Consider the following 24,249-nt stretch of genomic DNA (forward strand, 5'->3'; position numbering starts at 1 on the left):
TTTACGTTTAAGTTACTGTAAACAAAGATTTTTCGTTCACTGTAATAAGGGATAATTTCGTTTCTGGCTGTGATTATTAGCAGTTGGTTGTTACTTCGTTATTATTTTAAGATTGTCTGCTACAATGGTAGTCCATGACACTTAGTTTTGAGTTTAAAAAACAAGGCGGAGAGTTGTTCAGCTTGCTTACTTGCGTGGCGGTATAGTCTATTGTAACTTTTTTAAAATTATTAATTAATTATTTTGTGTAAAGGAAACTTACGTTAAAGTGAGACGTCCCACATCATTATGTAACGTCATATTCATGATCTATGGAACAAGTATGTATGTATCACCATAGTGATCGTACGTGACATGCCTTCACATATAAAAGAAATTTCAAATTTTCGCTGGTAGGTGAAAGAAATTTGAACACTATGAAGGACTCAAGACAGAGAACCAAATTGATACTAAAAATTTTAAATTTTTAAAAGAATAAGTTCTCACAGAAATACGACGAAATTATTTCGATATTAATAGCATCTTATGTAGTTGTCACGAGGTGAATAAGAACTTTTATCCGTCACGAATGAAATAACTGAACCATTACGATGGTGGTGATAGCTGCATTGTTTGTAGGTAGTAGCAGTCAGTGGAGACGAACGCAACCGCTGCCACACAGGAAGGAAGAATAGAGTTTAATATTCCATCAGAAACGAGGTCAGTAGCGACGCAGCACAAGCGGAAGAGGGAAGGAAATCGGCCGTGCACTTTCAGAGCAACCAATCTGACCTTTGCCTTAAGCGATTTACGGAAATCACGAAAAACATAAATCTAGATAGCCGGATAGGGATTTGAACATTCGCCCTCCCGAATCCGAGTCGAGTGTGCTAACAACTGCCCCACCTCGCTTTTTTTTGCTTTTTTTTTCCTAATACAGTTGGACGCGAACACGCGATTGCAAGTCTAGAATTCACGACGATTACTTTTTTTTTTTTTTTTTTACTTGATGACAGCTGAAAATGTGTGCCCCGACCGGGACTCGAAACTGGGATCTCCTGCCTACATGGCAGACGCTCGACCCATCTTTTTTTTCCCAAAATTTTATACACTGCACTTTGTTTTTTATTACATAGCAGACGCTCTATCTGACTGAGCCTTTTTTTTTTTTTGCACACAGGAAACACACCGAAATATACACTCAAATGGCAGTGTATTCCTTCAAAAAACGAAAATATTCACTCTTTTTTCCAGAGCACTTATTGAAGGCAATCAATTAAAATAAAACAAACGAAGTCATTTCGACAAAAACAAAAGGGTGAAATCAGAAAAACGTATATGAAGGAATGGGGCGTTAATTTTAACGTGCCCACACATTCTTTCCTCCGTCACTTCTGCATCATGGAATATCTAAATCCATAGAAGAATGTCCACACAAAAAGGGGAGGGGGAGTGCAACTCATCCTACGCCTTGTCGATAAAAAGCAAGCTACAACATATTAGAAAAAAATTCACGATAGCGGGGCATCCTGAACCACGTCTAATGGACGGTGGCCATATATTGGGAAAAGGCACACGGGTCTGCGTCATATCCACTCATCATCACGTAGTGGACATAATGTCTAACAAGCCACATGATGGTATTGTTCTTCGATCGGGGAAAGAAGGTTGAATCGAGACGCACGAGACTCTCCCCAGAGATAGCCGCCTCCGACGTCCTGAGGAGAAAAGCCAGTTGTCGGGGAAGCCATCTCCAAAGGTCACGACCGCAGGAGATCAACCGAGGAGATAATGTATCAGTTTTATGGCAACGATTCGTTACACTGAGGCCAATACGAATAAGTCGCACATTGGTAGGTACAATAATATCATGAACAACTTGGTACCATGAGGACGCCACTTCCATCGGGAAAATCTGGAGGCTGATGTTAGACCAAACACTCTTCCAATTCGTTTCTGGCGATAAGACTTCCACAGAGGGAATAATTTGAGGAATTGGCCAGCGGCTGTTTGGTCTGCTACATAGGGTCCAGCAGTGAAGATGTGACTATTCCAAGCGCCTTATGGTCAGGAATGTAGCGTTACGAATATCCAAATGAGACGTTGCCGCTTAAGGAGTGTAGCGTTACGAATATCCAACTGAGACGCTGCCACTTAAGCGTTCGCAGTTTCCCTGATATATTTATTTCTATTGATAAATGCTTCATAGTAGTTTTCGCCGAAAAATCACATAGTTATTACAGCATATCCTTTATCTATTCAATATAACGCTTGCAGACGCCTAGTGGAATTTTATCTGAATTATCGACAGCAGATTTGGGTTTCGTATCTTATCGATGAGGAGTTCATTAGAAACTAAACTGAGGAAGTAGGGGAAAGGAAATTGGATGTGTCCATTTCAAAGGATCCTTCCCGGAATTTGGTTTAAAGGAAAAACCTGTTTCTGTGGTATGAACCGCTTTCCTCTCGAATTCGAGTCCATTGTCTCGTTCGTTGGAACATTTTTTGGCGTGTTGACCAGGATTCTTTGCATGTTCTCATATCTTCAGGCAATTTATTTTTCCATGGTACTTTAGATACTGGAAACAGTTTGTACCAGTTTTACTTTCAGTGACACCACGCACAGAGAAAGCTATTTGTTTGTTTTATCGACTCCCTAGAAACTGAGCGAAACCAGCATTATCGCAGATCACTGGTAAAAAGAAGGTTCCAGAATGATATTTTCACTCTGCAGCGGAATATGCGCTGATATGAAACTTCCTGGCAGATTAAAACTGTGTCGGACCGAGACTCGAACTCGGCACCTTTGCCTATCGCGGGCAAGCGCTCTACCAGCTGAGCTACCCACGCACGACTCACGAGGCGTCCTCACAGCTTCAGGTAGGAGACGGGGAACTGGCAGAATTGAAGCAGTGAGGACGGGTCGTGAGTCGTGCTTGGGTAGCCTAGTTGTTAGAGCACTTGCACGCGAAAGGCAAAGATCCCGAGTTCGAGTATCGGTCCGGCACACAGAGTTGATCTGCAAGAAAGTTTCATATCAGCGCTCACTCCGCTGCAAGGTGAAAATCTCATTCTGGAAACATTTCCCAGGCTGTGGCTAATCCATGTCTCCGCAATATCCTTTTTTCCAGGGGTGCTAGTTCTGCAAGGATCGCAGAAGAGCTTCTGTGAAGCCTGGAAGGTAGAGGCCGAGGTGCGGCGGTGCGGTTCTTTCCATCCCTTTACGACGGACCTGCACCTACCTGTGAACATTGTCTCTGCAGATCATCAGTAGGAAAGCCGAGTGAAACCTACTGTACTTCGACGTGAACCAGGCTGCAATTTAAGTCACTAATCTACGTTTCGGGAGAAAGTTTTCACACAAATGAAAGTTTGGAAAGTTTGTCCTCAATTAATATATTCTGAAACTTAGGTAAACAAGTATCACTGCCAAGCCCGTGCTAGTCTAAACACAGTCACTCACAATCCCTTTCACTCACGTTAGCAAGTTTATGGTGTTGCATTTCCCGAAAACGTAATAGCTACAAAAATACTGATTGTTTTTGACTGAGAATGCTCGCCAAATATTAAGTCTGTCGGTACCTAATGCAGTTACATTTTTTAGCCACCGACCTGCTCAATACGCCAAGCGGAATATATGTCTTTTCTCGTCACAAAATTCACTTAAAAATTCCGAAATTTCTACACGCCCATCGGAATAATTTTGCCGTCACTTTACCACACCTTTGATGTATGAAACACTGCTAGATCCGGCAACTTATCATTTCCATCGGAACTACTAGTACACAAGTCCGAACTGTTTGATTACTAGGTTCTCACTCTCTCTAGAATACTCTAAGTCTTCTCTACCAGCAGAGAAAGGCGCGCGAAGAATATTGCTTTACCATTGGTCAGTTTACTCAACAGCCAATAGCAAAACAACGCTCTCCCGCGTCAGTCCGCGCTTTTCATCAATAACCAATCGCAAAATAGTAAACCTAACGACTGCACTTTTTACAGACGTAATTATCTAATATGCTGAAGTTTTGTTCATGCATGAGGTTATTTACTATTGTTATTTGTACCTGAATTAACTTGCCCTTTACCATAAACTTACTTTACAAATCTATTCTACAAAGTCGGCCGAAGTGGCCATGCGGTTAAAGGCGCTGCAGTCTGGAACCGCAAGACCGCTACGGTCGCAGGTTCGAATCCTGCCTCGGGCATGGATGTTTGTGATGTCCTTAGGTTAGTTAGGTTTAACTAGTTCTAAGTTCTTGGGGACTAATGACCTCAGCAGTTGAGTCCCATAGTGCTCAGAGCCATTTGATCCATTTATTCTACAAAAATCCAATTTGTCCACAGCCATACTTCTTCGAAATGTTCCCACACTAAATCCCACTACATGACTCGTTAAACAGTTATCTTCATAATAAACCTTAAACCACACTCACGCATCATTCATACTGCTAAAACACATTTATAACATTTTACCTACACAAAAAGACATAATAATACTTTATGAAAATACTACAATAGTTTATGAAAAACATTATATTACTTTAGTGTACTCTAGTGGGCGCAATCGAAACTAAAATCACAGTCCCCCTATCCAATATTGTCCTCTATTGGCTGATACATAAACTACGTGCGCGCCAGTCTCGCGTCACCATCTGTCACTATCCAGCTCTGAGACACATCTCCCACTTAACCGCCTCCAAGGCAGGATCAGTATACGGTGCTACGCCTCAGAGGTACTGGCAGAATTGAAGCTGTGAGGACGGGTTCTGCGTCGTGCTTGGGTCGCCTAGTTGGCTTTTCGGCTCTCGCAGCCGGGCGAAGCAGCATTCCGCCAGCAGCGCGTCCCGCGCGCCTTATTTACTTGCTTCGGACGACACAACGCGACGCCACAGCGCTACAAGATCATGGCAAACCATTACAGAAGATCAACGTTGAAATTTACTTTTCGGAACGACTTTACCAGACCAAAAACACTCGAAGTCTAACGCTTTTTAAAAGAGGAAGCCAAGATCCTGGCTGCCGACATTGTCGGCATCCAATTTTCGATCGTCAGTGACACAGTTTATGTAAAACTCATAAACGAAGCTACATGCACCAAGGTGCTTCATGAGATGAAACAAGAACACCGCTTCTGCCACGCACACGTCGAGGTCGGCCATGTCGCACTGGGACTGCGGACTATGCGCATATTCGAACTTTCATTTGAACTCCCTGCGGCAGACGTTGTGGCGGCGCTCCGCCCCAACGGCACGGTACACGAACACGTGGCTGAAAAATGGACCCAGTTTAAGATGTATCCAGCGCTCAATGGAGTACGCCAAGTGCGCATTGACCTCCAACGACATGTACCGTCCTACCTACAGATAGGAAGGTGCCGGGCCATAGTTATTATGACGACCAGCCGAAAACCCGTTCCGGATGAGGCACGAAAGGTCGTTCCGAGTGCCTCCAGCGTCGGATCACACAACTGCCACCGACGGACGTTGCACCTCCACCGACGAAGACTATTCTCCCCGAGACTTACGCGGCGGCGCTCACGACGTTCTCAACAGAACAGACACAGCCGACCGATTTAGCGTTACAGGAATCACCTTTCACGGACAGAAACCTGGATGATCAACCGGCCTCGCCAGTGGTGGAAAATAGTACGATGACGCTGGATCTACCGAACACGACAGATATTGACGGCAGCAAGATGACAATTGATTCACTTATTGTACCCATGGAAGCATTTGTCCCGGCGAGGCGTGAGTCAGTGCCGTCTTCTGACAACGAAGGCCACGTATGGAAATAGTGATCACCGAAATGCCTAAAGCGCCGTCGTAGGACCGTGTCGGAACACGGCGGTTCCCATCCGGCCGGGTAGGAACAACTGACCACTCAATAAGCCAACCGCGAGGCTGAGACCGTTTCCACTAACTCCAATCTTGCAGAACAGACGAGTAAACATGCAGCGTTCGAATACCAGCCCCTTGAAATAAACAGTGAGCAGCAGGAAGGTACCAGTGCAGAGAGAGAAGTCGCTCGGTCCCTTCCTATCAAACATTCCGATGCTATGGAACATGAACTGACATCCGCGCCCGCTTCGTGGGCCGAGGACGTCGAGACACAAGATCCCGATCCGGGGCCAGCTGAGGCGCCGCCGGATCATGCAACATAAGGAGCACAAAGAGGACCGAGTTCGGCGGGGGTTGACTTCGCTTCCGACGTTCGCTTCTCTCCATATCGACATGGAAACCTCGTCCAACCAATGAATATCAACATGATAAGTTCTCTTGTCAAGATCCAACTTTTGAAAGAAACAATAGAGCCACTGGAGTTGATTTTGATTTCCTGCAAGAAGTGAAAACGACCGCACTCCCGAACTTTTATGGTTACGCAACATATGTGACGCCCGGTGGCCCTGCAGACACCGGAGTGGCGATATTAGTGCGTGATGGAAAAAAATTCGAAGTCAGCCACCACTGGCTCCTTAACTGCACTTATATCTATATTAACAATCTGTAACCTATCAATGAATAGTTGTGCTATGTAGTTAAATAACTAAGTCTGTAATAGTTAGAATGCCTTTTTAAAGCCAATCACATAATGAACAGATGTGCCCATAATGAAGAAAATGTCAGTGGTAGAGTAGTTCATAACATGATTGCTGTCCCCTACACCTTCTACTCATGTACAAATTCTTGAGGGTATAGAATCATAACAATTGCAATGAACGTGATATTGTTTTCTATAATTCATTAGTTCAAGTCATGTTAATACAGGAATAGACATAAGCAGTAATTCAATCTGAAGTCTTGTCCAGTTAATTTACTGTATATGTAATAGATTTATTGAATCTGTAAATACTGTAGAAACACAGCTTTCCAACATCAGTTTAGGTCAATGTATTTGCGCAAACGTTAGCTATATTACGTGCACAAATTCCAAAGCACTGTTTCCAAGCGAAACAACTTACAAGCTTGAGGGTAAGACCGTTGAATGTACGTCAGTTTAACAGCTCATACTGTACGCTGGCAGCTTTATGGTGGCAGTCGGTATTTATAGTTATCGTCAAAAGTGATTAGCCTCCGGCCAATAGGTAACTAAAATGGAAGCTTCCACGTGAATACTGACCACAAAGCCGTCCATACTTCTACAATAAGTAAAAGAATATGTTTTTTGACTCAACTTGCCAACTACCACTCATTGCAATGCATTAAAGCATTTCCTGTCTTCTTGTCGCAGAGCTAGTGCGTATGATTCCTATGAGTGTACGGTGATGATGTAATCAGTAATATGCCACCTTTTAGATTATTTACAGTCATTACATTACATTTATATTGACCTGGTGTATGAACTAGTCTTTCTCATGTTCCGTTAGAATTATTTTACAGTTATACATTAGAGATACAGGCGAGCGTTTGAAAATGAATCCAAACGTTCGAAACCAATCACCATTAAAGATTATATGCAACTGTGACGGTAAACTGAATAAATAATAGGCATTTGAAAATGTTGAGTGTCAGAATAATATTTTTCACAGCGTCACATGATCTAGGCGAAAAGTAAGCAAATCGAAAATAACAAAACTGCAAAGAAAGACGACATCGTGAGTGAAGAAAAGCAAACGACAATGCTATGTGGAACACTTAATCAGGAACGCTCCACAGCAAAATACACACAATCAGTTGCACTAGGCATACATGTTATGATCCTTTAGCTACTAATGGACTTCACTGCGAGTCTTAAAGATGGAATTTTCTGGAATAAATTGAGTCCAATGTGAACTACTGCGCGTATAAAACTGGAAAAGAAATTGTTTTGTAAGTAACTAAAATGGATGTAGCGTCAAGTCTGGATCGACTATTGTGATATTTCCTTTCGAAGTTTCTGTTTAAAAGGAATAAAAGCTGCAACTGCGAGGCCGCAACACAAAATGTCGTTTTGTGCTGTTAGCACCTGTTAACTGCCAGTTTAACAATGTTTGTCAATACCAGACCACTAAGTTTAAATGTCCTTATAACAAAATTGGCAGCAGGATGTAAACTGTCGACAAAAAAGGGAGAGAGGACAGAATTTCGGTTTAAATGTCAAATTTTCTCTACCGCTTGACACCTGATCACTATTCCTCGGGAAAATAAATCAGTACCGAACTGGAATTCATTAGGGTAGCTGTTCCGTGCAGTGTGAGCAGGTGAAACTCACAGAAACACTTGTCACGTCTCGTCAAATACCTGACAATAACATGCCTTTATCGGTATTGAACTCAAAGACCTTGAACCACGTTATTTTGTTTCATGAGGAAACAGACAGCAACTCTCTCTCTCTCTCTCTCTCTCTCTCTCTCTCTCTCTCAACACACACAGAAAACACACACACACACACACACACACACACATACACACACACACACACACACATACACACACACTCACACACACACACACACACACACACACACACACACACACACATGTATACGAGGGCTGTTCGGAAAGTAAGGTCCGATCGGTCGCGAAATCGAAACCTTAGTGAAAATCAGAAATGTTTTATTTATAACAGTTTGCTACACCTTCCAGCTACTTCTCTACATAGCCGCCGCTCCAATTTAGACATTTGTCGTAGCATTGTGCCAACTTTGCAACATCCTCGTCATAGAAGGCAGCCGCCTGTGCTATCTACCACTTCTCTGCGCTGGTCTGCAGTTCGTTGTCTCTGCCAAAATGTTGTCTTCATAGCCAGTGGTTCATGTGGGGAGAGACGAACATCAGAAGGAGGGCTGTATGTGGGTGATCAAACAATTCCCACTGAAATCTTTTCAGGGACGTCGTCATTGCCCCTACAGTGTGTGACCGAGAATTATCATGAAGAAGGAAATGTATGACAGTTACATATGTGGGGTTGCATGAAATCAGGCGAAACTTCGCAGCAGGCACTCGTACTTGGCGGTAGACACTCAGAACTGAAAAGAGCGACGTGATTCTATCGACAGGCATACTAGAGACACTGTCCAACTCATCTGTGCAAAGCTGCATAGGATTTTCATAGTCGTTTCCATTTCACGATCCATCGGATCTTACTTTCCGAATAGCCCTCGTATATATAAGTCAATTCTGAGCATATTCTACATCTACAGTGTGATTATAATTAAACTGTCGCTACTTTAGAGGGCTCTCATGAAAAACAAGTGAACCTTCGTGGAAACATGTGTGAGGGCATGCAGAAGAGAAATAACTAATAAACCACTGAAACAAATATATTTAATTTCCACAGGAGAGTGTAACATCTGTTAATTTTGCCATGTTTACGTTCCAGGTTTCAAATGTTGCTCAATATGATGACCATCTGCATCCACGACATCCTGGAACCGCACTAGAGATTGCTCTATTATTGCCAGAAACAACTCAGGTGAGATATTGGCCACCTCTCTAGCTATGCTCATCCTCAACCTCCAACGTGTGTTATGTCCCGTTGATACATCCTGTCCTCCAAGTAGCTCCACAGACAGATATCACACGGGTTTAAATCTGGTGATTTTGGTGGTCATGTTGCTGGGAAAGATCGACCAGTGATTCAGTTTTCTCCAGATGATTTAATAAGTAACCGAGTGACCTCTAGAACAATGTGAGGTGGAGCTCCATCTTCGATCAAAACAGCTGCGTCCCGTAGAGCAGAAATCACATGTTGGCAAAACAGATGACAGTAACGAATGCCGTCCATGCTGCATGTTCTTGGACATTGGGGTGCAAGTTCCTCGAAGAAAAATGGGACAGCACCGGTGCCTAACACCAAGTCATGACACTAACAGTACTAACAACGCAAATCCTGCAGCGCACAGCCTGAACATTATTGGTTCAAATGGCTCTGAGCACTATGGGACTTAACTTCTGAGGTCATCAGTCCCCTGGACTTAGAACTAGTTAAACCTAACTAACCTAAGGACGTCACACACATCCATGCCCAAGGCAGGATTCGAACCTGCGACCGTAGCAGCAGCGTGGCTCCGGCACAACAAACACGACACATTACCATTCCTGATATGGTGTAGGAAAACTATTGGGGCCGGCCGGAGAGGCCGAGCGGTTCTAGGCGCTACACTCTGGAACTGCGCGACGGCTGCGGTCGCAGGTTCAAATCCTGCCTCGGGCATGGATGTGTGTGCTGTCCCTAGGTTAGTTAGGTTTAAGTAGTTCTAAGTTCTAGGGGACTGATGGTCTCAGAAGTTAAGTCCCATAGTGCTCAGAGCCATTTGAGCCAAACGTTTGGCACCCAAAACATCTTCCAGTCATTTCGGAATGGATAAATGCAGGTCCTGTACGGTTTTCAGCGGACTCTTATAACACTGCTCTTGCTAAGTAATGGAATGTCCACGTATGGGGGTGCATAGCGATCACGGACCCATCTCTCTAATGTACACATCAAAGGCTCAGTAATATTAAGATATGATGAATGTAGTGGCCAGGGGAGACTGCGATAATTCACCCTCAAGCTCACAAAAACAGTTCTATACGATGCGGGTCATGTGAACAGGAGCCCAGTCGTCTTGGAACACAGCAACACCGTTGGGAACCAAACTTTGTACCATGGGAAAGATCTGATGAACCAAAATGGTCACGTAATCCTTGGCAGTAATACGACATTGCACAGTAACTATGGGGGCCACGGAAGATCGCGATATGGCTGCTCAAATCACCACCGAACACCCGCCATGTTTCAGTCTGAAGCAGCTAACTTATTCAGAAGTTGGAAACAGCGCCAAACAAAATATATTCGACTAAATGACTTTCTTCCATTGCTCCAGTGTCCAGACTTTATGGCTTCGGCACCACGTTCCCTGTTACGGGCATTTGCATCACTGGAAAAATGAAATGCCGTGTGGCTAGGGCCTCCCGTCGGATAAACCGTTCGCCTGGTGCAAGTCTTTCGACTTGACGCCACTTCGGCGACTTGCGTGTCGATGGGGATGAAATGATGACTAAAAGGACAACACAACACGCAGTCCCTGAGCGGAGCAAATCTCCGACACAGCCGGGAATCGAACCCGGGCCGTTAGGCACGACATTCCGTCGCGCTGACCACTCAGCTACCAGGGGCGGGCATTTGCATCACTGATGAGCGGTTTGGGAATTCCAGCTCGCCAGCCGCGCGGGGTAGCCGTGCGGTCTCAGGCGTCTTGTTAATATTCGCGCGGCTCCCTCCGTCGGAGGTTCGAGTCCTCCCTTGGGCATGGGTGTGTGTGTTGTCCTTAGCGTAAGTTAGTTTAATTAGTATGTAAGCCTAGGGACCGAGGACCTCAGCATTTGGTCCCATAGTCCTTACCACAAATTTCCAATTTCAGCTCGCCCTACAATTCCCTGCCTCTGGAGCCCCCTTCCCGTTGTTTCGGTGTTCAGAGCGTTCGCTAGAGCGACATTGAATTTTGCAGTAACTTCTGCAGTTATTGTTCACTTATTTTTCGTTACAGTCCTCTTAGATGCCCGTCTGACGCGACAACTGTACACACGCGTTCGTCCGATTTGTGATAATGTATTTTTTACCTCCTGCATGCGGTGTAAGTCTGCAGTGCGGTGCCTCTTGAAACAGCAAACACTTCGGCTAACTTGGTTACGTAAGCACCCACCATACAAGCACCAACAGTTTGCCATTTTCGAGCTCACTTGGCTCCGACGTAATGCACTTACAAGTACAAAGAACCGTGTTTTGACAACTACTGACGCAATGTATTGAGGACATTGCGCAGGTCCCGCTCGTGGTCACATACAATAGCGCAACCTGCAGGCTTGGCTAACATCTGTACTTACAGTCAAGAACATATTTCTGGCGATGTTTCCATACTTTTATCCAACCGTTGTACATACTCCGCAAGCCACCATACGGTCAGTGTCGGAGGGTGCGTAGTACCACTGTTATGATTTCCCTTCCTATTCCACTTGTATGCGAAATATATATTGGTGGGTGTAAAATCGATTTGCAGTCAGCGAAAAATGCTGTTTCCTAAATTTTCTCAGTATTTATAAAGGATTTGATGTGGAGGGCATCCACAATTGAGTATCGTTTTTGTAAAGTAAGAATCCGATGTAGTTGTAATAAAAATTTATTTATTACACTGCTAAATCGGTTTCAGAGCATTAGAGCTCCATCCTCAGGTGCTAACAACGATAAGGACAAGAGCAAAGGGAAGTTATGAAGTCCATACAAGAAGTTGCGAAAAATGAGAATTTGTCCTGCCATTTCTTGATACCGTCCACGATTCTTATTGGTACGCTCGGCGTATGCGCCGCCACGTGCTCCTAAACCCTCGGCAAGTCGAACTATACAGTTCCTTGTTGGCCTAGATGAAGTGCTCCGCTGGCTGCTCGGAGCGTAAGTGGTGTTTACATTTGCTCAAATGTTCAAATGTGTGTGAAATCTTATGGGACTTAACTGCTAAGGTCATCAGTCCCTAAGCTTACACACTACTTAACCTAAACTATCCTAAAGACACACACACACACACACACACACACACACATACACACACACACACACACACACACACACATATGCCCGAGGGAGAACTTGAACCTCCGCCGGGACCAGCCGCACATTTCATGACTGCAGCGTCTGAGACCGCTCGGCTAATCCCGCGCGGCTACATTTGCTCCCTATATCCCATTTTGCCTTCCTGTCCCTATTGAACGTGTTGTGGTTTTCAGTCCCTTTCACATGAGAGAGCGTAAGCTTGACTTTTCATACTGACTGTCCCGATCGCCGTGCATGTGTGATTATTTTTAACTGAGTATGACAGATTTCTGCAGATTATCTCATATTTCATAAATCCTTGCATGGAGTTTGTAACCAGCTTTTCCCCCTTGCCTTTACGGCTGTTGGCGCTTGGGCATGGAGCTCTAATGCTCCGAAACCGGTCGTGGAATGTAACAAAAATTTTTTTTTATTATAACTGCAGCGAATTCTTACTTTACGAATTTCTCAGTAGTGTTTCCGAAAGAACGTCATCTTCCCGCCAGGGATTTCCATTTAAGTTCACTGAGCATTTACGTAATATCCGGTTGTCGATCGAGCGTACCGGTAACAAATCTAGCAGCACGCTTCTGGATCGCTTCGATGCATTCCTTTTACCTGATCTGGTGACGATGCAAAGCGCTCTACTAGTACTAAAGAACAGATCGCATTGGTGGTCTAGGCGCCGTCTCTTTCATACACGAATTCTTCAAATAAATTCAAGTCAACCATTCGTCTTACCTACCACCAACCTAACGTACTCGTTCCATTCCAGATCGCTCTGCAACGTCACACCTAGATATTTAATCAACGTGGCTGTGTCAGTCCAATTTTCAGCCAGTAATTATTTACGTACATGCCCGTGAAGTTCATGCATGCAGCTCAAATGTGCTTCAAATTCTTACACTGAAATCCATTTGTCAATTTTGAGCCGCATTTTCGCTTCTCTGATAATGTATGGTGCAATGTAGCCGAATCTCTGTGGCTTTATTATATTACCAAACTATGTTTCTTTTTTCGAGGTTTCGTTTTACTTCAAATCCAATCGTTGTGTTTGCTTTGGTGATGCTCTTCCTAGATACTACAGCCGGTTCTACATGCACTGATAGAAAAAGTGGAGGTGCAGTTACAGCAAAATAAGCCACCATTATCTTTAAAAGCAGTTGCCTGCCCGGAGGTTGGTGTGATGAGGGGGGGAGGGGGGGGGGGGGGGGGGAAAGGGACGTGGTAGGCGCTCCGGGCAGCGTTCCGCGGGCTGTTGTTCTGTAAGAACTGACATGCTGTGCGACTGTAAAGATCACCTTTCAAGCGGAACATGCACGACTTCGAGCTCACGAAGAGTAACAGTTCATATGTGACGAACCTCATCTAGCACCTCAAAATGTTGCAGGAATTCACTTCTCCATCACGAGCAATTTATGTACATCAAACTGCGGACCGAAGAAATATGCGCTGATGTGCGACGTTTCATCCAGGGACTGAAATTAAAACACCCTGATGGCCACGTCGAAGCTGTTTCGGTTGCTCACGGAGGATTCGGCCGTCGCACCCTACGTGTTTTCGAACTTCCTTTTGAGGTACTGCAAGACGTGGTCGTATCCGCCTTTCAGCCTTACGGAAATGTTATCAGCCATATCGCAGAAAAATTGCAGACCTTCGAGACCTACCACGTCTTAAATGCATGGCCTTAGATCAAACCTGAAATGACGAAGCACATGCCTTTTTATTTGATGATTGGCTTCGTGCAGGCGATCACTTCAGGCGTATACGATGCCCTCTGACACCCGTCAGAAAGCGAGAAGGGATGTTGCAGTAGCGATGGACATCAACTCGGGTGTCGTACCAACCTCAGCTTTCCTTCCGGTTGGGGCGGCGTCAGATGAATCTCGATCCCACTCAAATAAGGAACAACACGTTCTCAGGCAGATGCGATCAAGGAAGCGCAACAAACTAAGTCGTACTCCCTCTGACTATTGTTTCCTCTGGATGGCCGCACGCGACGGCGAACCGACGTCGGAAGACGTATCGATCTCTAAAGGCCTGCAGTTGAGCGTGCCTCCTTCCCCACCCACCTAACCAGAGTAGCTACGAGAAATGGGTTGTGCAGCAAACAAAGGCTTCCTTTCCAAATTACAAAGAAAATCAAGAGACAGGTCTCTTTTCAGCACACATCTTGCGTAGTAGCCGTATCGATGAAACTGGAGAAATTTGGGATTATGAGAAGGCAAGAGGACCAAAAGAGGAAGAGGAGAGGGGCATGAGATCGTGTTCCGCAATATATTGAACGGTAGCTAGCGGGGTATAAGCATAGATGTAGATCACAGTTTTGTGTGTGTGTATGGCTGAGAAACTACGGAGTAAACGTAAGATGAAGAGTCAGATTTATTGCGAAACGATACTAAAACTGCATAGAAATAATTGACAGGGTATACTGTAACTGAAACTATGTGAAAAATTTGTTTGTTTTTCATCGTTAACAGCAACAGTTATGCGTCAATGTGAGTAAGCTATTTAATAATAACAAATCTCTTTTTGGGACGTCCATAGCTCTTGCAAAAGTTTTCATGATGAATTATTCCACTCCAGTTGTACGTGAAAAATTCCTTTATTTGGATAAAATCATACTCACGACCCGGGTTTCATCACGTAAACCCCATCTCCAGTCACTTGACTGTGTACGAGAGAACCGTACCACTCATGTAAAAGAATCCAGCAAAATTACCATGCTACTTGATAATTTTGCTGGATTTTTTTACATGACTGGTACGATTCTCTCGTACGTAATCAAGCAACTAAAGGCGGTATTTACATTCTGAAACCCGGGTCGTATGTACGATTTTATCCAAACAAGGGACTTTTCAGGTACAAATGGAATGGATTTATTCATCAGGGAAATAATACATTGCCGACGGACGATGTATGTAACTTTATCCCTGCCCTAATGAGCTCTCAGGTTAGGCGTTCTGTTTCTTTGTTCTTTCTTTCCTTCTTTGCGATACGGCTGAATCAGTTTTTTTTTACCTTGTTAAAATCATTGAATACTTGCCTGCGTCAGTGATAAACCTTTTCATTCACTCTCAGATTTTTCCTAACTTGTTGTTTTCCTCATCTACTACAGGACGCAATATCTGGTGTCGACTTTCTATGTAGTGATATGAAAAGAGATGAAAAAATACTGACAAGCACTCAAATACTTGAATACTGCTCGTCGGTCTGGAATCCGTACCAGTTAGGAATGGTATAGGAATACGTGCAGTGCGTTTCGTTACGCCAAAGCCCCACGCTGATGCCCATCCAACTCTAGTGGCAGATGCTACAAGAAAGGCATTGTGCATCACGCCATGGTTTACTGTTAAAACTCCGACAGTATTCGGTGCTAGAAGAGTCAACCCATATATTGGCCTCCCCTACGTATATCTCGCGAAAAGACCGTGATGGCAAAATTTAAGAGATACGAGCTCACACGGAAGCTTACCAACAAACGTTCTTGCCGTGGAAAAATCGCGACAGGAACAGGAAACATTTGAAGTGATACCGGTACACAAAGTACCTTTCGCCGCACGCCGTAAGGTGGATTGCGGAGAATAGATGTATTTTATATGGTATAAAACGGCGATAATCGAAATCTAATAAATAAATATCAATGGAGCAAAATGAAATTTGTGTGCTTTCCGCCTTTCAAAAGGAAGTTGTTTTAATGGCAGAAGGATTCAGTGAAGTATTGGAACAAATTTCAGGATAAAACAATGAGAATGCGTTACATAAATTAGCTACTGTCTTATGTTGAGAATGCTGCATGGTATATACAGGGTGTATCAGAAAGAATTATCCAATTTGGCACGTATAAATTTCTGAAACATGTACAATGAACTTAGATTTTTGATGAACGGGAATCTCAAAAAGTTTTTTTGTCATATCTTTTCATAGGTGTTAAGTATGCCCCCCGAGAGATGCACGGCATATGTCAAATTGTTCCCACACTGCTTGTCTTGAGTTACAGCTTCCACAGCTGCGATGTCTCAGTTCATTCATTGTTGTTGGTAACAGAGGCACATAAATAGTCTTTTATATACCCTCCACAGGAAATAATCGCATACCATCAGGTCCGGTGACGTTGGAGGCCAGCAATGTACGGCTGAATCAGTCGGTCCAGTGCGACCGATCCATCGTTCAGTAATCCTTTGATTTAAAAATTGCCGCAATTCCAGATGCCAGTGTGGCGATACCCCATCCTGTTGGTAAATGAAGTCGTTCGAATCAGTCTTCCACTGTGGGAAGAGATAGTTATCAAGGATATCGAGGTATGTGCGATCTGTAACAGTGTTCTCGGCAAAGAAAAATGGACCATACACCTTTTCCCGTGAAACTGCACAAAACACATTACATTCTGGAGAGTCCCGCTTATGTTGTACAACTTCATGTGGTTGTTCCGTATCCCATATTCTCACACTATGACGGTTCACCTTTCCATTTAAATGGAATGTTGCCTCGTCACTAAACACTAAGTGTGGAAGAAAAATATCATCCTCCATCTTGCCAACAACAAAATTACGGAACTCCACACGTTGTGGTTTCGTCATCTTCACGAAGAGCTAGCATTAGCTGCATTTTGTATAGTTTCATGAGTAAATGTAGAAGCAACACACGAAACACGGACATCGGGGTTATGTTGAGATGTCGAGCTGCACGGCGAACGGATTTCGGCGGACTCCTTGTGAAATTATGGCGGATGCATTCGACGTCAGTGTCAGACACTTGGGGACGGCCCTGCGATTTTCCTTTGCACAAACAACCTGTTTATCGAGATTGTTCATGCCATTGTCTAATGCCCTGTGCTGCTGGAGGATCAACAGCATACCTAGTACGAAAGTCACACTGAACAGTTATTAGTGACCCGCACTGCGCAAAACGTAGAACACAAAACGCTTTCTGTTGTTCCGACACCATTTTTACTAGAACAGAAGTGGGCGCATATTGCTGCCATCTACCGAGAACCATGTAAAACTCGAGAGTTTGCTCTTCCCAACAAACAGTACGTTGTTCACGTACATATCTCAAATAACATATTTTTGAAATTTTAAAAATCGGATGATTGTTCCTGGTACACCTTGTATTTACAGCCTGTCACTTCCAACAGCAGTAGCATTCCCTTCCTCTTTTGATTGGTTGGTTGGTTGGTTGGTTTTTGGGGGAGGAGACCAGACAGCGAGGTCATCGGTCTCATCGGATTAGGGGCGGATGGGGAAGGAAGTCGGCCGTGCCCTTTGAAAGGAACCATCCCGGCATTTGCCTGGAGCGATTTAGGGAAATCACGGAAAACCTAAATCAGGATGGTCGGACGCGGGATTGAACCGTCGTCCTCCCGAATGCGAGTCCAGTGTGCTAACCACTGCGCCACCTCGCTCGGTCTCCTCTTTTGAATTTGAAATTACGGCTTTATACAAATCGGAATAATTATTTTATTTTAGAGTGGTAGTTGCGCTGTACAGCGCATTGTCCTCGCTTCCGTGTAATATTTTTGTATTATGCAGCGAATAAACAGACTGTGATGACTAATAACTGCCCTACACGCGTAATTCTGTTTCTATACGCGCTGAACTAAGCAGCATGTAACACCCTCCTGCTGCGTCTGATATACCTGTTCGTTGCTAACATCCTATCCAATTTTCACTCTTTGTTTGCGATAGCGTACGATTTCAATACGTTTTCGATCATCAGAAGGTCAAAACGCACGCACCCGCGCTCGCGGACACACACACACACACACACACACACACACACACACACACCAGCAATTAGTACTTTGCACACAAGGCTCGTCCGCCCCAGGTAGCTGAGTGGTCAGCGCGACAGAATGTCAATCCTAGGGGCCCGGATTCGATTCCTGGCTGGATCGGAGATTTTCTCCGCTCAGAGACTGGGTGTTGTGTTGTCCTAATCACCATCATTTCATCCCCATCGACGCGCAAGTCGCTGAAGTGGCGTCAAATCGGAAGACTTGCACCCGGCGAACGGTCTACCCAATGCGAGGCCCTAGTCACACGACATTTACATTTACACAAAGCTCGAATTCGGGTGAACGATGGTTCAAACCGCGTTCGGCTATCCATGGTTAGGTTTTCTGTGATTTCACTAAATCGCTCGAGGCAAATGCCGGGATGGTTCCTCTGAAAGGGCACGACCGAATTTCTTCCCCATTCTTGACACAATCCGAGATTGTGGTCCGTCTGTAATGACCTTGTTGTCTCAGTACAACCCATAATCTTCCTTCCTTTTTTCAATCCACGAACTATTATTTAACTCTCGTTAAATTCAAAATAATTAGTTCTTAGCATAGGTCATTTTTTTCCATTTTTACTTTAAGTTACAGTTACTGTGTTGCGTGATCTTGCTTCTGTATCAACAGTGTCATATCACACCGTTTTAAGTGCTTCTCCTGTATATTAAAAACGCAGGGAGAGAAGTACTTAACAAGATTTTATGTAATGTAAGCCACTTAGCAGCCAAACGCGAGTACAGAACTTCCCTCCACTTGAAATGAGTCCTGGTTGCTTATAAAATTTCCTGATGGGTAAGTTGCATCAAATGGAGAGTGGGACGTGAAGCACTGTAGCACAATAGTACGAGCGGCAACGATTATTCCGGCTTCCGAGGGGCCGAGTGGACGTAACGGGGAAATATTTCACTGGCCGCTCCGGGGGTAAAAGGGTGTCCCGGCAAGACCTATGTGGCCGTTCGTGCAGCTGACATTAGACAGGATTAACTGAAAAAAGTGGCATAACGGCCGAACTGAAGCTGCCCATACGGAAAAATCGCCGCGACGGCTGCTCTAGCAACATCGTTACCGTTCACTTCGCCGCTCGTGGGAGCTTACTCGTGTCTGCCATTGTAATAACACGAACACCACCGACGACTGAAATAAGAAGCAACATTCGGTTTACGGTACGCTCGAATAGAAGTTCACAGTTTTTTAGATGTATTAGATAAATCTGCCCTAAAACTAAATATTGTTCGAATATGAAAGAAATTTAGTAGATGTGATTTACTCGAGATGAAATGCCGATTCCATTATTCCATCCAATGAAGCACCTCACGCAAGTTACTGTGGGCCGATGTACAACTTAATCCAAAATCCGAATACCGTTGCCAATGGAATTTTTTGAGAGCATAATGTTATCTCCGTAGGATAAGCCGTCACAGCGACTATATGTAAAATACAAATTGATATTAAAACACAACTTGGAGGCCTGTCATGTGTTTGACTGAAAATTCGTCAAATAATTTATGTACAAACTAACTCATTCTTCGAGTGCATATGAATACATACCGCCTGCATGTACTGTTACATAACATTTAACAGTCACTTTGTATTTCTACAAGACAAGAACAAGCACTCAGCAAAAAACATACTGTCATTTCATTAAGTTTCTTTAAACTTATTTTGTAGCTTTTCAGCCGGCCGTTGTGGCCGACGGTTCTGGGCGCTTCAGTCTGGTACCGCGCAACCGCTACGCTCGCGAGTTCGAATCCTGCCTTGGGCATGGATGTGTGTGATGTCCTTAGGTTAGTTAGGTTTAAGTTGTTCTAAGTTCTAGGGGACTGATGACCTCAGATGTTAACGCCCATAACGCTCAGAGCCATTTGAACCATTAGTAGTTTCTCAGACACTCAATTGGGAAGAGTCAAGTTAAATTAATGACAACGTCAGTTAGTCTATTTAGTATACTCTGAGGTGAAAGAAGTCATGAGGAACTTCCTAATATCGTGTCGGATCACCTTTTTCCCGGCATAATGTAGCAGCTCGACTTCTCATGGACTCAATGAGTTGTTCGAAGTCCCCTACGGAAATATTGGGCTATGCTGCCTCTACAGCCGTCGATAATTTTAAAAGTGTTGCTGATACAGGATTTTGTGCATGAACTGAGCTCTCGATTTTGTCCCATAAATGTTCGTTGCGACTCATGTCGGGCGATCTGCTCGATGTGTCCAGAATGTTCTTCAAACCTGTCACGAACAACACACTGTCCTAACTGATACGTTCCTCATGCACCCCACTTTGATTTCTGCAGTTATTTCAAGCAGCGTTGCTTGTCTGTTAGCACTGTCAATTCTACGCAAACGCCGCTGCTATCGGTCGTTAAGTGAAGGCCGCTGCGTTGTCTGTGGTGAGAGGTAATGCCTGAAATGTGGTATTCTTGGCACTCTCTTGACACTGTGCATCTCGGAATACTGAATGTCCGATGCAACTAGCTCCAACTACCATTGCGTTAATTCCCGTCGTGCGGCCGTGATCACTTCGCAAACCATTTCACGTGAATCACCTGGATACAAGTGCCGGTTCTGTTTTTTTTTATTATTTTTTTCTTCCGCTCTTCAGCCGCAGAATAGACAATGAGAAAAAAAACATAAGGAAGACACAGAATTTACATAATGGCGGGTAATAAAGCAGTAGACACATTAATACAAACACGGAGCCGTTCACACTCGACGATAAGCCACATTACAAACTGTAGACACGACGCACAAACACTGAAGATGTCGATGGCACAGGTGAACGATGGAGCGTGACGGTGAAAACTGAACACAAAACACGACGGCACACACGAGACACTGATGGCGATGATCTCCGGCGCGTGAATGTCCACGTAACGTGTGCGAGTCCGGGGACCTGCCAAGAGGGGAAGAAGGGTGAGGGGGAGGGAGAACAAGGATGCCAATGGCAGAGGAGATGGGAGGACGAGTAGAGGGACAGGGGAGGGGAAGCCCGGGGTAGGAGTGGGGAGAAAGGGAGGAGGGAGGGAAGGGGGAGAGAAGGGAGGGAGGGTGCCCAAAGGAACAAACACAGGAAGAGGGAAGGAGGATCGAAGTTGGTAGGAGGGGTAGATGGAGGGGAGGAGGGCATCATCAGGGAGGGGGAGCTGGCGGAAGCCACCTTGGGAGAGGGTAAGGAGGGTGGAGAGATGGAGAGCAGGTGGGACGTGGGTACACAGGCACGGCAGTGGGTGGGGGTGGGAGAGGATGGGGGAGACAAGCGGGTTTAGGAGGATCGAGTTTACGGGAGGTGTAGAGGATCCGTATCCATTCAAGGAAAAGGAGGAGGTGGGGGAACGGAATGAGGTCGTACAGGATCCGCGTGGGGGAGGGGAGACGGATGCGATAGGCGAGGCGGAGAGCATGGCGTTCAAGGATCTGAAGGGATTTGTAAAAGGTAGGGGGGGGCCGGAGATCCAGGCAGGATGCGTGTAACAGAGGATAGGGCGGATGAGGGATTTATAGGTGTGGAGTATGGTGGAGGGGTCCAGACCCCAAGTACGGCTGGAAAGGAGCTCGAGGAGACGGAGTCAGGAGCGTGCCTTGGCCTGGATTGTCCGGAGATGGGGGGGTCCAGGAGAGGCGACGGTCGAGGGTGACGCCAAGGTACTTAAGGGTGGGGGTGAGGGCGATAGGACGGCCATAGATGGTTAGATAGAAATCGAGGAGGCGGAAGGAAGGGGTGGTTTTGCCTACAATGATCGCCTGGGTTTTGGAGGGATTGACCTCGAGCAACCACTGGTTGCACCAAGCGGTGAACCAGTCAAGATGGGATTGGACAAGGTGTTGGGAACGCTGCAGGGTGGGGGCAAGGGCAAGGAAGGCGGTGTCATCGGCAAACTGGAGAAGGTGGACAGGGGGTGACGGCGGTGGCATGTTCGCCGTATACAAAAATACAGAAGGGGGACGGTTCTGCCAATGCACTGTCCTTTTGTACCTTGTGTATGCAATACTACCGCCATCTCTATATGAGCCTATCGCTATCTCATGACTTTTGTCAGTCATTGTAAAACTAGGGTTAACAACCACGAGTTCTTTTCCTCTTCTAGGAGTAAGTTTGTTGTGATTACTGACGAGATAAAATAAATTTTTGAAAAGTAAATTCCTATATATTACTAAAGTGTTTTAACTGTCAGTCATTTTTTAAATCGTCAGCTTGGTATACTGACCAAATTTTCATCTTAGAAAACAATGCGCACGTTGAAGAATGCGGTAAATAGTGGGAATAGTACCGACAGTACCTGCGTTACTCTGTTGCACCAACAGCTTATTTGAGGTTGATCTGAACTACACTACTGGCCATTAGAATTGCTACACCACGAAGATGATGTGCTACAGACGAAATTTAACCGACAGGACGAAGATGCTGTGATATGCCAATGATTAGCTTTTCAGAGCATTCACACAAGGTTGGCGCCGGTGACGACACCAACAACGTGCTGATATAAGAAAAGTTTCCAACCGATTTCTCACACACAAACAGCAGTTTACCGGCGTTGCCTGGTGAAACGTTGTTGTGATGCCTCGTGTAAGGAGGAGACGTTTCCGACTTTGATAAAGGTCGGATTGTAACCTATCGCGATTGCGGTTTATCGTATAGCAACATTGCTGCTCGTGTTGGTCGAGATCCAATGACTGTTAGCATAATATGGAATCGGTGGGTTCAGGGGGGTAATAAGGACCGCCGTGCTGGATCCCAACGGCCTAGTATCACTAGCAGTCGAGATGGCAGGCATCTTATCCGCATGACTGTAACGGATCGTGCAGCCATGTCTCGATCCCTGAGTCAACAGATGGGGACGTTTGTAAGACAACAATTATCTGCACGAACAGTTCGACGACGTTTGCAGCAGCATGGACTATCACTTCGGAGACCGTGGCTGTGGTTACCCTTGACGCTGCATCACAGACAGGAGCGCCTGCGATGGTGTACTCAACGACGAACCTGGGTGCACGAATGGCAAAACGTCATTTTCGGATGAATCTAGGTTCTGTTCACAGCATCATGATGGTCGCATCCGTGTTTGGCGACATCGCGGTGAACGCACATTGGAAGCGTGTATTTGCCATCGCCATAGTGGCGTACCACCCGGCGTGATGGTATGGGGTGCGATTGGTTACACGCCTCGGTCATCTCTTGTTCACATTGACGGCACTTTGAACTGTGGACGTTACATTTCAGATGTGTTACGACCCGTGACTCTACCCTTCATTCGATCCCTGCGAAACCCTACATTTCAGCAGGATAATGTACGACCGCATGTTGCAGGTCCTGTACGGGCCTATCTGGATACAGAAAATGTTCGACTGCTGCCCTGGCCAGCACATTCTCCAGATCCCTCACCAACTGAAAACGTCTGGTCAAGGGTGACCGAGAAACTGGCTCGTCACAATACGCCAGTCACTACTCTTGATGAACTGTTGTATCGTGTTGAAGCTGCATGGGCAGCTGTACCTGCACACGCCATCCAAGCTCTGTTTGACTCAATGCCCAGGCGTATCAAGGCCGTTATTACGGCCAGAGGTGATTGTTCAGGGTACTGATTTCTCAGGATCTATGCAACCAAATTGCGTGAAAATGTAATCACATATCAGTCCTAGTATACTGTATTTGTCCAATGAATACCCGTTTATCACCTGCATTTCTTCTCGGTGTAGCAATTTTAATGGCCAGTAGTGTATTAATACATTATATGTGTTCGTAAGCAACAACTGACGCATTGAAAAATAAGGTGTCCTGCACCTTACCGGAAGTGTATTAAAGTGAGAGATACGATAGTCATCACTGTGAGACAGCAGTGTCTTAAGATGATCAGTCCTGGTAATGAGTACGTCTAATTGGAAAACGAGTTCTTCATTCTTTTCTTATTGAGTATGCGTGCTAATAATCTCCAATCAACTAAATTTTTCAGTGTTTCAATTGATTCGAAGATGGAATTTCTTTCATAATAACGTTTTGGCTGTTACATATGTTTT

General features: G+C 45.0%; 1 protein-coding gene across 7 annotated transcripts in view; it reads right to left on the reverse strand.

The window, feature by feature from the left end:
- The window catches only part of LOC124721404 (protein O-linked-mannose beta-1,2-N-acetylglucosaminyltransferase 1-like), a 2,183,308-nt gene that overhangs the window by 1,013,727 nt on the left and 1,145,332 nt on the right, over nt 1-24,249 (reverse strand). The window lies entirely within an intron of this gene.

The sequence above is a fragment of the Schistocerca piceifrons genome, chromosome X (assembly GCF_021461385.2).
Source record: "Schistocerca piceifrons isolate TAMUIC-IGC-003096 chromosome X, iqSchPice1.1, whole genome shotgun sequence".
In the NCBI taxonomy this organism is placed as follows: Eukaryota; Metazoa; Arthropoda; class Insecta; order Orthoptera; family Acrididae; genus Schistocerca; species Schistocerca piceifrons.